This window comes from Bubalus bubalis, chromosome 13 (genome assembly GCF_019923935.1).
Source record: "Bubalus bubalis isolate 160015118507 breed Murrah chromosome 13, NDDB_SH_1, whole genome shotgun sequence".
Classification (NCBI taxonomy): domain Eukaryota; kingdom Metazoa; phylum Chordata; class Mammalia; order Artiodactyla; family Bovidae; genus Bubalus; species Bubalus bubalis.
In genome coordinates, this window is record NC_059169.1 from 47,554,199 (window position 1) to 47,570,263 (window position 16,065).

Below are 16,065 nucleotides of genomic sequence, written 5' to 3' on the forward strand. Positions count from 1 at the left end.
AGTACTTATTTAAGATGAGTGACTCTCATTTTTTTTAAGCTTGCAATTGACATATTTCTCTGGGATTCTGTATCAAAACTGATGTTCAATCTTTCTATGCCAGTATTTATTAAACACTTATTCTTGAAACAGTAAATAAAATATGGGAATATATATATGTATACAATTGCACTCATCTCACATACTAGTAAAGTAATGCTTAAAATTCTCCAAGCCAGGCTTCAGCAATACGTGAACCATGAATGTCCAGATGTTCAAGCTGGTTTTAGAAAAGGGAGAGGAACCAGAGATCAAATTGCCAACATCCGCTGGATCATGGAAAAAGCAAGAGAGTTCCAGAAAAACATCTATTTCTGCTTTATTGACTATGCCAAAGCCTTTGACTGTGTGGATCACAATAAACTGTGCAAAATTCTGAAAGAAATGGGAATACCAGACCACCTGACCTGCCCCTTGAGAAACCTATATGCAGGTCAGGAAGCAAAAGTTAGATCTGGACATGGAACAACAGAGAGGTTTCAAAAAGGAAAAGGAGTACGTCAAGGCTGTATATTGTCACCCTGCTTATTTAACTTATATGCAGACTACATCATGAGAAACACTGGGCTGGAAGAAACACAAGCTGGAATCAATATTGTCGGGAGAAATATCAATAACCTCAGATACGCAGATGACACCACCCTTATGGCAGAAAGTGAAGAGGAACTAAAAAACCTCTTGATGAAAGTAAAAGGAGAGTGGAAAAGTTGGCTTAAAGCTCAACATTCAGAAAAATAAGATCATGCCATCCGGTCCCATCACTTCATGGCAAATAGATGGGGAAACAGTGGAAACAGTCAGATCAGATCAGATAGTGGCTCAGTCGTGTCCGACTCTTTGCGATCCCATGAATCACAGCAGGCCACGCCTCCCTGTCCATCACCAACTCCCGGAGTTCACTCAGACTCACGTCCATCGAGTCAGTGATGCCATCAAGCCATCTCATTCTCTGTCCTTCCCTTCTCCTCTTGCCCCCAATCCCTCCCAGCATCAGAGTCTTTTCCAATGAGTCAACTCTTCTCATGAGGTACCCAAAGTACTGGAGTTTCAGCTTTAGCATCATTCCTTCCAAAGAAATCCCAGGGCTGAGCTCCTTCAGAATGGACAGCTTGGATCTCCGTGCAGTCCAAGGGACTCTCAAGAGTCTTCTCCAACACCACGGTTCAAAAGCATCAATTCTTTGGTGCTCAGCCTTCTTCACAGTCCAACTCTCACATCCATACATGACCAAAGGAAAAACTATAGCCTTGACTAGATGGACCTTTATTGGCAAAGTAATGTCTCTGCTTTTGAATATGCTACCTAGGTTGGTCATAACTTTCCTTCCAAGGAGTAAGCGTCTTTTAATTTCATGGCTGCAATCACCATCTGTAGTGATTTTGGAGCCCAGAAAAATAAAGTCTGACACTGTTTCCACTGTTTCCCCATTTATTTCCCATGAAGTGATGGGACCGGATGCCATGATCTTCGTTTTCTGAATGTTGAGCTTTAAGCCAACTTTTTCACTCTCCTCTTTCACTTTCATCAAGAGGCTTTTGAGTTCCTCTTCACTTTCTGCCATAAGGGTGGTGTCATCTGCATATCTGAGTTTATTGATATTTCTCCCGGCAATCTTGATTCCAGCTTGTCTTTCTTACAGTCTAGTGTTTCTCATGATGTACTCTTCATAAAAGTTAAATACACAGGGTGACGATATACATCCTTGATGAACTCCTTTTCCTATTTGGAACCAGTCTGTTGTTCCATGTTCAGTTCTAACTGTTGCTTCCTGATCTGCATACAAATTTCTCAAGAGGCAGATCAGGTGGTCTGGTATTCCCATCTCTTTCAGAATTTTCCACAGTTTATTGTGATCCACACAGTCAAAGGCTTTGGCATAGTCAATAAAGCAGAAATAGATGTTTTTCTGGAACTCTCTTGCTTTTTCCATGATCCAGCGGATGTTGGCAATTTTATCTCTGGTTCCTCTGCCTTTTCTAAAACCAGCTTGAACATCAGGAAGTTCACGGTTCACATATTGCTGAACCTGGCTTGGAGAATTTTGAGCATTACTTTACTAGCATGTGAGATGAGTGCAATTGTGCAGTAGTTTGAGCATTCTTTGGCATTGCCTTTCTTTGGGATTGGAATGAAAACTGACCTTTTCCAGTCCTGTGGCCACTGCTGAGATTTCCAAATTTGCTGGCATATTGAGTGCAGCACTTTCATAGCATCATCTTTCAGGATTTGGAATAGCTCAACTGGAATTCCATCACCTCCACTAGCTTTGTTCGTAGTGATACTTTCTAAGGCCCACTTGAGTTCACATTCTAGGATGTCTGGCTCTAGGTCAGTGATCACACCATCGTGATTATCTGGGTCGTGAAGATCTTTTTTGTACAGTTCTTCTGTGTATTCTTGCTATCTCTTCTTAATATTTTCTGCTTCTGTTAGGTCCATACCATTTCTGTCCTTTATCGGGCCCATCTTTGCATGAAATGTTCCTTTGGTATCTCTGATTTTCTTGAAGAAATCCCTAGTTTTTCCCATTCTGTTGTTTTCTTCTATTTCTTTGCACTGATCGCTGAAGAAGGCTTTCTTATCTCTTCTTGCTATTCTTTGGAACTCTGCATTCAGATGTTTATATCTTTTCTTTTCTCCTTTGCTTTTTGCTTCTCTCTTCACAGCTATTTGTAAGGCCTCCCCAGACAGCCATATTGCTTTTGTGCATTTCTTTTACATGGGGATGGTCTTTATCCCTGTCTCCTGTACAATGTCATGAACCTCATTCCATTGTTCATCAGGAATTCTATCTATCAGATCTAGGCCCTTAAATCTATTTCTCACTTTCACTGTATAATCATAAGGGATTTGATTTAGATCATACCTGAATGGTCTAGTGATTTTCCCTACTTTCTTCAATTTCAGTCTGAATTTGGCAATAAGGAGTTCATGGTCTGCAGCTCCTGGTCTTCTTTTTGCTGACTGTATAGAGCTTCTCCATCTTTGGCTGCAAAGAATATAATCAGATTTTGGTGGTGACCATCTGGTGATGTCCATGTATAGAGTCTTCTCTTGTATTGTTGGAAGAGGGTGTTTGTTATGACCAGTGCATTTTCTTGGCAAAACTCTATTAGTCTTTGCCCTGCTTCATTCCATTTTCCAAGGCCAAATTTGCCTGTTACTCCAGGTGTTTCTTGACTTCCTACTTTTGCATTCCAGTCCCCTATAATGAAAAGGACATCTTTTTTGGGTGTTAGTTCTAAAAGTCCTTGTAGGTCTTCATAGAACCGTTCAACTTCAGCTTCTTCAGTGTTATTGGTCGGGGTATAGACTTCGGTTACTGTGATATTGAATGGTTTGCCTTGGAAACGAACAGAGATCATTCTGTCATTTTTGAGATTGCATCCAAGTACTGCATTTCGGACTCTTTTGTTGACCATGATGGCCACTCAATTTCTTCTGAGGGATTCCTGCCTGCAGTAGTAGATATAATGGTCATCTGAGTTAAATTCACCCATTCCAGTCCATTTCAGTTTGCTGATTCCTAGAATGTCGACATTCACTCTTGCCATCTCTTGTTTGACCACTTCCAATTTGCCTTGATTCATGGACCTGACATTCCAGGTTCCTATGCAATATTGCTCTTTACAGCATCGGACCTTGCTTCTATCACCAGTCACTTCCACAGCTGGGTATCCTTTTTGCTTTGGCTCCATCCCTTCATTCTTTCTGGAGTTATTCCTCCACTGATCTCCAGTAGCATATTGGGCACCTACTGACCTGGGGAGTTTCTCTTTCAGTATCGTATCATTTTGCCTTTTCATACTGTTCACGGGGTTCTCAAGGCAAGAATACTGAAGTGGTTTGCCATTCCCTTCTCTAGTGGACCACATTCTGTCAGATTTCTGCACTATGACCTGCCCATCTTGGGTTGCCCCATGGGCATGGCTTAGTTTCATTGAGTTAGACAAGGCTGTGGTCCTAGTGTGATTAGATTGACTAGTTTTCTGTGAGGATGGTTTCACTGTTTTTGCCCTCTGATGCCCTCTTGCAACACCTACAGTCTTATCTGGGTTTCTCTTACCTTGGACTTGGGGTATCTCTTCACAGCTGCTCTAGCAAAGCACAGGCAATGCTCTTGACCTTGGACGAGGGGTATCTCCTCACTGCCACCCTTCCTGACCTTCAACGTGGGATAGCTCCTCTAGGCCCTCCTGCGCCTGCGCAGCCACAGCTCCTTGGACGTGGGGTTGGTCCTCCCGGCCACTGCCCCTGGCCTCGGGCTTGGTGTAGCTCCTCCCACCAGCCGCCCCTGGCCTCGGATTAGGGGCAAGGGGTATTTCCTCCCGGCCGCCGCCCCTGACCTCGGACACAGGGTAACTCCTCTCATCGCCGCCCCTGACCCTGGACGCTGGGCATCTCCTCCTGGCCGCCCCCCCCCCCCGACCTCAGACAGGGGGTAGCTCCTCTCTGCTGTTTCTGCACCGTCACAGTCTGGCACTCTCTAATGCTGCCCCTGACCTCGGATGTGGGGCAACTCCTCTTGGCCACTGCCCTTTGGGCATGGGGCCCTCCTGGCTTCTGCCCCTGACCTCGGATGTAGGGTGGTTCCTCTAGGCCGCGCTCCAGCGTGCCCGTCGCAGCCGCCCGCACTCCAGCGTGCCCGTCGCAGCTGCCCGCACTCCAGTGTGCCTGCCTCTGGGCTCCAAAATCACTGCAGTTGGTGATTGCAGCCGTGAAATTAAAAAAACACTTACTCCTTGGAAGGAAAGTTATGACCAACCTAGACAACATATTAAAAAGCAGAGACATTATCTTGTCAACAAAGGTCCATCTAGTCAAGGCTATGGTTTTTCCAGTGGTCATGTATGGATGTGAGAGTTGGACTATAAAGAAAGCTTAGAACCGAAGAATTGATGCTTTTGAACTGTGGTGTTGGAGAAGACTCTTGAGAGTCCCTTGGACTACAAGGAGATCCAACAAGTCCATACTAAAGGAGATCAGTCCTGGGTGTTCATTGAAAGGACTGATGGTGAAGCTGAAACTCCAATACTTTGGCCACCTGATGCGATGAGCTGACTCATTTGAAAAGACCCTGATGCTGGGAAAGATTGAGGGCAGGAGGAGGAGAGGACGACAGAGGATGAGATGTTTGGATGCCATCACTAACTCAATGGACATGGGTTTGGGTGGCCTCCTGGAGTTGGTGATGGACAGGGAGGCCTGGCGTGCTGCGGTTCATGGAGTCGCAAAGAGTCACACATGACTGAGTGAATGAACTGAACTGATGTATACCTTAACACTGATTTTCAAATAAAGTTAGCTCTGTGGCATTAATTTTTTAATGGAAAGCAATACTTCCTCACTCAATTCATTATGCTAAATATTTTATGCAGTCAACCATGAAATGTTAACAAATAAAATGTTTTTACCACTTCTGAAAAACAAATATCAAAGAATGCAGCTTTTGAAAAAGATAATTTAGGCACAACTTGGATGAATAAACTTTGCTTTTTTAACTTAAATATGCAAAAGTAAAAGAAGACACATTTATGCAAAAATTGCTTCTACAAACTCTGAGTGTGATGAATCTGTCTTGTTAAATATTTCTTAAGCAATTTTTAATTGACAACATAAGTTAAACTTCACAGAGTAATGTGCATGTAGCACTTGACATCTGTCAGAGCTTCTTAGAGTTAATTTTTCTTTAATAGATTTACTTCTTTTGTATTGCAATATGCTTTGTTTAGTGTATCAGATTCTAGTATTGGTATTTTATGTGAAATAGGTAAATATAATCTTGATAACTCTAAAGGAAGTAATTATAAAAGTATCTTTTTAAAAAATAATTATCCATAAATAATGGCTATTAGAATTGAAAAACTAAAAAACTAATTTTAGACAAATACTCAGTTGCTTATTCTAAATTAAACTAAAGATTGAGGTAAGATGGTGCAGATCTCTACTTAAATATAAGGAAAATCTTAACCAGGGAAAACCCCATGATTTAGGTTAGTTTTATTTTTATTAACTTGTAGCAAAACAGTTAAAACATTGGCCTTATTGAATAGCTAGCTGCATGTAAGTCAATCAAGTTAGAATACACACTCACACCGTAAATAAAAAATAGACTTGAAATGGCTTAAAGATTTAAATATAAGACATGATACCATAAATTTCATAGAAAGGAACAGAGGCAAAACATTCTCACAGAAATCACATCAGTGTTTTCTTAGGTCAGTCTCCCAAGACAAGAGAAATAAAACAAAAATAAACAACTGGAACCTAAGCAATCTGCTAAACTTTTGTATAGCAAAAGAAACCGTAAACAAAATGAAAAGACAATCTATGTACTAGGAAAAGATATTTGCAAATGATGAAATTGACATGGGCTAAATTCTCAAAATATACAAACAGCTCATACAACTCAACAATGAAAAGCAAACAACCTAATTGAAAAAAGGGCAAAAGACCTAAACAGTCATTTCTCTGAAAAAGATATGCAAATAACCATCAAGTACATAAAAGATGTTCAACATTAATCATTATTAGAGACATGCAAATCAAATCTATATTTAGTATCACCTCACACTATCAGAATAGACATCATTAAAAAGTTTACAAATAATACATTTTGGAGAGGGTATGGAGAAAAGGGAACTTTCCAATGTTGTTTGTAGGAACGCAAATTGATGCAGCCACAATGGAAAGTTTTGTGGAGTTTCCACATAAAAAAATGAAAAATAGAGTTGCCATATGATTCAACAATCCCACTTCTGGGCATATATCTAGACTAAACTATAAGACAAAAAGATACACATACTTCTATCTTCATAGCAGCATTGTTCACAATAGCCAAACCATAGAAACAACCTAACTGTCTATTGAAAAATGAATGAGTAAAGAAGATTTGGTAGATATATATAGTGAAATATTACTCAGTCATAGAAAAGAATGAAATTATGCAATTTCAGCAACATGGATGGACCTAGAGATAATCATACTAACTGAAATAAGCCATAAAAAGAAAAACATATATCAAATGATATCAGTTTTATGTGAAATCTGAAACATGACACAGATTAACTTACCTACAAAACAGAAACAGATTAACAGACATATAAAGTGGTTGCCGAGGTGGTGGAGGGATGTAATAGTGATGGATTGAGAGTTTGGGGTTAGCAGATGCAGATTAGAATGTATTAAATAACATCCTACTATATAGCACAGGGAACTATGTTAAATATCCTGTGATAAACCATAATGGAAAAGATGATGAAAAAGAACATAGATACATGTGTAACGTAATCACTTAGTTTTACAGCAGGAATCAACACAACATTGTAAATCAGCTACATTTCAATAAAAGAAATTTTAAAAAATAATAAAAAAAAATAGAAAAAGCGCCGAAGAATTGATGCTTTTGAACTGTGGTGTTGGAGAAGACTCTTGAGAGTCCCTTGGGCTGCAAGGAGATCCAAGCAGTCCATTCTGAAGGAGCTCAGCCCTGGGATTTCTTTGGAAGAAATGATGCTAAAGCTGAAACTCCAGTACTTTGGCCACCTCATGTGAAGAGTTGACTCATTGGAAAGGACTCTGATGCTGGGAGGGATTGGAGGCAGGAGGAGAAGGGGACGACAGACGATGAGATGGCTGGATGGCATCACTGACTCGACGGACGTGAGTCTAAGTGAACTCTGGGAGTTGGAGATGGACAGGGAGGCCTGGCATGCTGCGATTCATGGGGTCGCAAAGAGTTGGACATGACTGAGTGACTGAACTGAACTGAACTGATTGCTCTTATAATCTGTTACATGTGCCCCACATGTAATAGTATTCACTCAGTAGATCTCCTAAGGCAAGCTGTAATATTCCCATTAATTAATAATGCACAAATCAATAGATTTACCAGAAATTATTCCTTTACTTGTTGTCTTCCTTAGTTCAGCCACACAGTAAGATCCCTTTTTCTTCCACACAGCACATTTTTAATACAGTGGAATTGAGTTGAATCTGGTTGAAAATTGCAGCAGAATTGAAGTTCTGGTGAAAGGAACCATCATTTAATGGCATTGTATATATATGAGCCTCCCAAAAGGGGATTTTGTTTTTCCCCAGCACAGAAAGTTTACTGATATCAAGAGCATAAGAGGTTTTGTATCTTTTGTTGCTCAATTTCTTGTCAGTATCATTAATGGTGCATTTTGGCTTCGGTCTATTCCTCACTGTAGCTATTTCAAAATGATGTAAAATTATGCACAATTGTTTCAAGTTCCCTCTGTCTGTCTGTCTCTGTTTTTCACAGTTGTATGGATTCAACTGTCTCTTCCCAAATATTCAACTGTTCTTTTTTCATCCCATTTCCATTCTTACTCCTGTTTCCTCTTGTCCCTGGAAAGGTAGCAGTTGGGATATAATTCTGTTTATTAATTAGAACACACCCACCAGAGTTAGATGGATGGCATATGAAGAATCACGAATGAGTGTCTTTAATTTGAGAAGGGTGCAGTGCAAGCAAGCAGTTTCTTTTAAGACTATTCACCTAGGACTTTACTGATGGTCTAGTGGTTAAGAATCCACCTGCCAATGCAGGAGACACAGGTTCATCTCCATCCTGGAAAGATCCCATATGACACAGGGCAACTACAGTCATGTACCATAACAAGAGGAGCCACCAAAATGAGAATTCACATGCACCACTAGAGAGTAGCCCCTTGGTGAGCAATGAAGAATGAGAGCACAGCCAAACATAAAAAAGTATTTAATTCAAAAAATATGGGGAGCACATGTATACCTGTGGCAGATTCGTTTTGATGTTTGGCAAAACTAATACAGTGTTTCAGGTTTAAAAATAAAATAAAATTTAAAAAAAACCTTAAATATTCAATAAATCAACTATAATAAAGCAGTGTTCACATTTTTGTTATAGTCTAAAGCAATGCCTACTTTGAAAAGATTGGGAATGTAGAAAGCAAAATTTTCCATGGAAGCATACTCCTATGGTTAAAAAAAAAAAAAAAAACACCTTGAATTTTCGATGAATTTGATTAGGAAATATAACAAAAATAGACGTCTACCCAAGACAGAACGGTCATGGTGGAGAGTTCTGACAAAGCATGATCCACTGGAGAAGGGAATGGCAAACCACTTCAGTATTCTAACCTTGAGAACCCCATGAAAACTATGAAAAGGCAAAAAGATAAGGAACTGAAAGATGAACTCCACAGGACAGTAGGTGCCCAATATGCTACTGGAGATCAATGAAGAAATAATTTCAGTAAGAATGAAGAGATGGAGCCAAAGTGAAAATCACACCCAGTTTTGGATATGACTGGTGATAGAAGTAAAATCTGATGTTATAAATAGCAATATTGCATAAGAACCAGGAAAGTTAGGTCCATAAATCAAGGCAAATTGGAAGTGGTCAAACAGGAGATGGCAAGAGTGCATGTCAACATTTTAGGAATCAGCTAACTAAAATCAACTGTTCAGATCACTTCATTCACTCAGTCGTGTCTGAATCTTTGTGACCCATGGACCGCAGCACTGCAGGCCTCCCTGTACATCACCAACTCCCAAAGTTGACCCAAATTCATGCCCATTGAGTCGATGATGCCATTCAACCATCACATCCTCTGTTGCCCCCTTCTCCTCCTGCCTTCACTCTTTATCAGAATCAGGGTCTTTTCAAATGAGTCAGCTCTTCGCATCAGGTGACCAAAGTATTGGAGTTTCAGCTTCAACATCAGTCCTTCCAATGAACACTCAGGATTGATCTCCTTTAGAATGGACTGGTTGGATCTCCTTGCAGTACAAGGGACTCTCAAGAGTCTTCTCAAATGCCACAGTTCAAAGCATCAATTCTATAACACTCAGTTTTCTTTATATTCCAACTTGTACATCTATACATGACTACTGGAAAAAACATAACCTTGACTAGAGAGACCTTTGTTGGCAAAGTAATGTCTCTGCTTTTTAATATGCTGTTTAGGTTGGTCATAACTTTCCTTCCAAGGAGCAAGCATCTTTTAATTTCAAGGCTGCAGTCACCATCTGCAGTGATTTTGGAGCCCCCCAAAATATATCAGCCAACATGTCCATTATTTCCCCATCTATTTGGACTGTAATGTGTGAATTTAACTCAGATACCATTATGTCTACTACTTGGGCAAGAATCCCTAAGAAGTAATGGAGTAGCCATGATGGTCAACAAAAGAGTCAGAAATGAAGTACTTGGATGAAATCTCACAAAGGACAAAATGATCTGTGCTCATTTCCAAGACAAACCATTCAATATCACAGTAATCCAACTCTATACCCTGACCAGTAATGCCAAAGAAGCTGAAGTTAAATGGTTCAATGAAGACCTTCAAGACCTTCTAGAACTAACATCCAAAAAAAAAAAAAAATCATTTTCATTATAGGGGACTGAAATGCAAAAGTAGTAACTCAACAAATATCTGGAGTAAAAAAATTGACCTTGGTGTACAGAATGAAGCAGGGCAAAGGCTAATAGACTTTAGCCAAGAGAACAAACTGGTCATAGAAAACACCCTCTTCCAACAACACAAGAGAAGACTCTACACATGGACATCACCAGATGGTCAACATCAAAATCAGATTGATTATATTCTTTGCAGCCAAAGATGAAGAAGCTCTATACAGTCAGCGAAAACAAGACCAAAGGCTGACTGTGACTCAGATCATGACCTCGTTATTGCCAAATTCAGACTTCAACTGAGGAAAATAGAGAAACCCACTAGACTATTCAGGTATAACCTACATCAAATCCCTAATGATTATACAGTGGACATGAATAAATAGATTCAAGGGATTAGATCTGATAGACAGAGTGCCTGAAGAACTATGGAAGACAGAGGTTCATGGCATTGTACAGGAGGCAGGGATCAAGATCATCCCCAAGAAAAATAAATGAAAAAGGCAAATGGTTGTCTGACGAGGCCTTACAAATAGCTTAGAAAAGAAGATAAGCGAAAAGCAAAGGAGAAAAGGAAAGATATGGCCATTTTAATGCAGAGTCCCAAAGAATAGCAAAGAGAGAAAAGAAAGCTTTCCTCAGCAATCAATGCAAAGAAATAGAGGAAAACAATAGAATGGGAAAGACCAGAGATCTCTTCAAGAAAAGTGGAGATACCAAGGAAACATTTCATGCAAAATAAGCACAATAAAGGATAGAAATGGTATGGAAATAACAGAAGCAGAAGATATTAAGAGACAGGAAGAATAAACAGAAGACCTATTCCCAAAAGATCTTCATGAGCAAGATAATCACGATGGTATAATCACTCACCTAGAGCCAGACATCCTGGAATGCGAAGTCAAGTGGGCCTTAGGAAACATTACTATGAACAAAACTAGTGGAGGTGATGGAAATCCAGTTGAGCTATTTCAAATCCTGAAAGATGATGCTGTGAAAGTGTTGCACTCAATATGCCAGCAAATTTGGAAAACTCAGCAGTGGCCGCAGGACTTGAAAATGTCAGTTTTCATTCCAATCTCAAAGAAAGGCAATGCCAGAGAATGCTGAAACTCCCGCTAATTGTACTCATCTCACAGGCTAGTAAAGTAATGCTCAAAATTCCCCAAGCCAAGCTTCAACAGTATATGAACCATAAACTTCCAGATGTTCAAGCTGAGTTTAGAAAAGCCAGAGGAATCAGAGGTCAAATTGCCAACATCTGTTGGATCACTGAAAAAGCAAGAGAGTTCCAGAAAAAAACATCTATTTCTGCTTTACTGACTATGCCAAATTCTTTGACTGTGTGGATCACAATGAGGTGTGGAAAATTCTGAAGGAGATGGGAATACCATACCACCTGACCTGCCTCTTGAGAAATCTGTGCACAGGTCAGGAACCAACAGTTAGATCTGGATGTGGAATAACAGACTGGTTCCAAATTGGGAAAGGAGTACGTCAAGTCTTTATACTGTCACCCTGCTTATTTAATTTACATGCAGAGTACATCACGAGAAACACTGGGCTGGATGAAGCACACACTGGAATCAAGATTTCTGGGAGAAATATCAATAACCTCAGATATGCAAATGACACCACCCTTATGACAGAAAGTGAAGATCTAAAGAGCCTCTTGATAAAAGTGAAAGAGGAGCATGAAAAAGTTGGCTTAAAACTCAGCTAAATTCAGAAAACTAAGCTCATGGCATCTGGTCCCATTGCTTCATGGCAAATAGATGGAAAACAATGGAAACAGTGATAAACTTTATTTTGGGGGGCTCCAAAATCACTGCAGATGGTGCCTATAGCCATGAAATTAAAAGATGCTTGCTCCTTGGAGGGAAAGTTATGACCAACCTAAACAGCATATTAAAAGCAGAGACATTACTTTGCCAACAAAGTTCCGTCTAGTCAAAGCTATGGTTTTTCTAGTAGCCATGTATGGTGTGAGAATTGGACTATGAAGCAAGCTGAGCACCAAAGAATTGATGCTTTTGAGCTCTGATCTTGTAGAAGACTCCTGAGAGTTGCTTGGACTTCAAGGAGATCCAACCAGTCCATCCTAAAGGAAATCAGTCCTGAATATTCATTTGAAGGACTGAACTGATGCTGAAGCTGAAACTCCAATATTTTGGCCACCTGATGTGAAGAACTTACTTTTGGAAAAGACCCTGATGTTGGGAAAGATGTGAAAATGTTTGCTTTTTTTTTTCTGGAAACATTAATATTCAGCATGATGCATAGAGTATATAAGAAAAAAAAATAAGAAAGTTTAGTGTTGACCAAATCTGTTGGAAAATATTCTACATTTTTAGAAAATCTTGTGTATAAGAGTATTATATTCCAAATGCAGTATATCCTTGGGTGACTCAAAAATCCAGCATGCCACTTCAATATGAAGTAGAAGAACTATGCTTTCAGTTTTCTGGAGACAGAAAACATTTGGGGATGGGAAAGGTTATTAGGATGTATATTAAACAGTAGAAATGTGAAACAATCAGCATGGCTTTGACATCCCAGGGAGTGTTGTAGAACCTTTGCCATAGAGAATATAGAAGAGTTATGTCGGCTTTAGCACCCCAGCTTACACCAAATACAGCAAGTCTCATCAATCTGAATAGTTTCCCAGCCAGTAAAATAACAGCTGCTGTACATGCCCAACTGCCACCTCTTAGCTACCCTCTCACCTCCTCTCTCCTGCCTGAAATTTATCCCTACATATTCCATTTTACAAATGTAATCCATATGTACTGGAGCCATATTAAGAAAACTTTCAGGAGAGAACAAGATGGTGGAGGAGTAGGCAGACGTGAAGTACATCTCTCTCCACGGATACATCAGGAATACACCTTCAGACACAGAAGTGCATGCAGAATACCAGCTGAGAACAGACAGGAATGCTTGATCAGTGGAAAATAATATGTAGAACCATGCAAAACTCAGTAGCATAAAAGAACTAGGGGGAAAAACAGGAATGTTAGTAGGACTGGACCTGCCCTTGGGGGTTGAGGGAACTGAAGCAGGGGTCTGATCCCCAGAGCAGGGCAATTGTCTGAGTCAAAGGAGAAACATTTAAGGCTGAGAGTGAAACAGCTGATCTGTGGCAGCCTAAATGGAATGAAAAACTTACCACAGCTATACATATGCCACGCAGGAAGGTGGGTCTCCTGGAAGGGGCAGCAGCTAGGAGCTGGAGTTTAGGGATTGTGGAGCAATTCCAGGGCAAGGGCTGCTATTGACTGAGGAGAGATGGATCAGGGGATGTGAGGGAGGAGATCGTGGTGGGAAATGCCTGTGGAGGAAAGCCAGGCAACCATGGAAGTAAGGTGATACTGCTGAGTCATGCATAAAGGGTGGAGCCATCACCATAGCCTCTCTGTCCCCACAGGCCAGCATCAGCAGCTGAACAATAGAGAGGATGGCCCATCAAACGCCTGACACAGTGAACTACAGAATAGGACCCCACCCAGGTTGCCCCTTTAAGTGCCTGATGCACTGATCTATAGAGTAGGACCCCAGTCAGGGGGCCCCTCTATGTGTCTGATGCGTGGAGCAACAGAGAAGGACCCCAGGAAAGGGATCCCTCTAAGTGCCTGAATGGGCAGAGCTATGGAGAAAGACTGGCCAAAGAGGCCTTCTGATCACCAGCTACAAGAGGATTGAAAAAAAACTGATAAGACCATAACTCCTGCTCAGAGGAAGCCTGTGTCCCTGAACACTTGGCCCCACAAGGGTCCCCACAAGCCAAGCAGCTGCACCACCTGAACACTCAATTCTCTCTGGGGCAGAGCTGCCACAGCCAAAGGTGCGGGGTGGGGGGGTGGGGCGCGGGGGTGGAGTGTTTATGCACACAGAGTTGCTTCAGTCCTGCCCGACTCTTTGAGGCCCTGTAGACTGTGTCCTATCAGGCTTCTCTGTCAGAGAGGGGATTCCACAGGCAAGAATACTGGAGCGCATTGGCCAATACTGGTTGCCATATCCTGCTGCTGCTAAGTCGCTTCAGTCCTGTCTGACTCTGTGCGACCCCATAGATGGCAGCCCACCAGGCTCCCCCGTCCCTGGGATTCTCCAGGCAAGAACACTGGAGTCAGTTGCCATTTCCTTCTCCAATGCATGAAAGTGAAAAGTGAAAGTGAAGTCTCTGAGTCTTGTCCAACTCTTAACGACCCCATGGACTGCGGCCCACCAGGCTCCTCCATCCATGGGATTTTCCAGGCAAGAGTGCTGGAGTGGGGTGCCATTGCCTTTCTCCACCATACCCTTCTAGAGCACTACATTTCCTACTACCCCAGCTGCCAATACCCCTGAGTACCTGGTGCTGCCAGAACCCCTGTGACTCAAGAAGCTGCACCACCTCCACATCTGGCCCTCACAGGGTCAAACCCCCTTCTAGGGCAGCCTTAGGAGCTAAACTCCAGTGGACAACCCACATGAAGAGATGGACATAAAACAGTAATTGAAACCTAGGGGCATTGTGGCTAAAGAAGAAGACCCAAAACCTTTAGACCAGCTGTAAAAGCTTCAGATTAAATCCACATGATCAACTAAGCAGACCCTGTGTCTATCTATGGAATATGTAAAAGGATATTGAGAGCTCCCACAAAAGAAAACGCACTAGCTCTGATAGCTGTGGACATTGGAGTTAGGAACACACAGGAGTAGGGCCAGATTAGAACCTAAGCTGCCCCGACAGCAGATCCAGAGACCAGCACAGTGTTGGAGGGCCTCCTAGGGAGGTAAGGTTGACTGTGATTCCCAGCACGGGAAAGGACTCTGACAGCAGTGACTCAAGAAAAACATTTATTATTCTTATATTTTGACTTGTTCTGTAGATTCTTTTGGATTTTTTCATTTCTTTTTTTTTTTTTTCTTCCCCACCACCCTCTGTTGTAGTTGTCGATTTTATTGGCACTGAGAAATCCAATTAAGCTTTTGAGCTTTCTTTATATTTTCCTCAGTCACATTTTTTTTTATTGTTATCATAAACCTCTGCTTCTACTTTGGGTTTTTGCAATTCTGTGGAGTTTTCCTCTTTTTTTCTCTCTCTCTTTTATAATTTTAATTTTTAAACCTATTATTATTGTTTCTACATTTATTCCTTTGTTTGCTTTTCCTACTGTTCTTTTCCCCTTGCAGTTAAACTTTAATGTATATTAAGCTTCTTTATCTACTTCTATTTAACTTTGCATATATATTCTTTCTCTCTTTTCTTTCTCTCCTTTCTTCTCAACATATTTGTTAGTTTTATTTTAATTGCTTTATTCCCCAGTTGGCACCCTGCTTTAGTTTTTTGTTTTTGTTTGTTTGTTTGTTTGAATTTGTGCTTTAATTAGTTTTGTTCTGGTAGATAAAACTTTTGGTTTCCTTTGTTCAGCAGGTCATTATACTGTACTTAATTTATGATGGACTGTTTTGATTTGGCTTATGCTGTATATGTATATGTGTCTATTCAGGCACACTTTCTATTGTTATAAATCTCTGCCTCTACATTGGGCTTTTGCAGTTCTGTGGAGTTTTCTCTTTTTTTTTTTTTTTTTTCTTTTTTCCTTTTCTTTCTTCTTCTATTT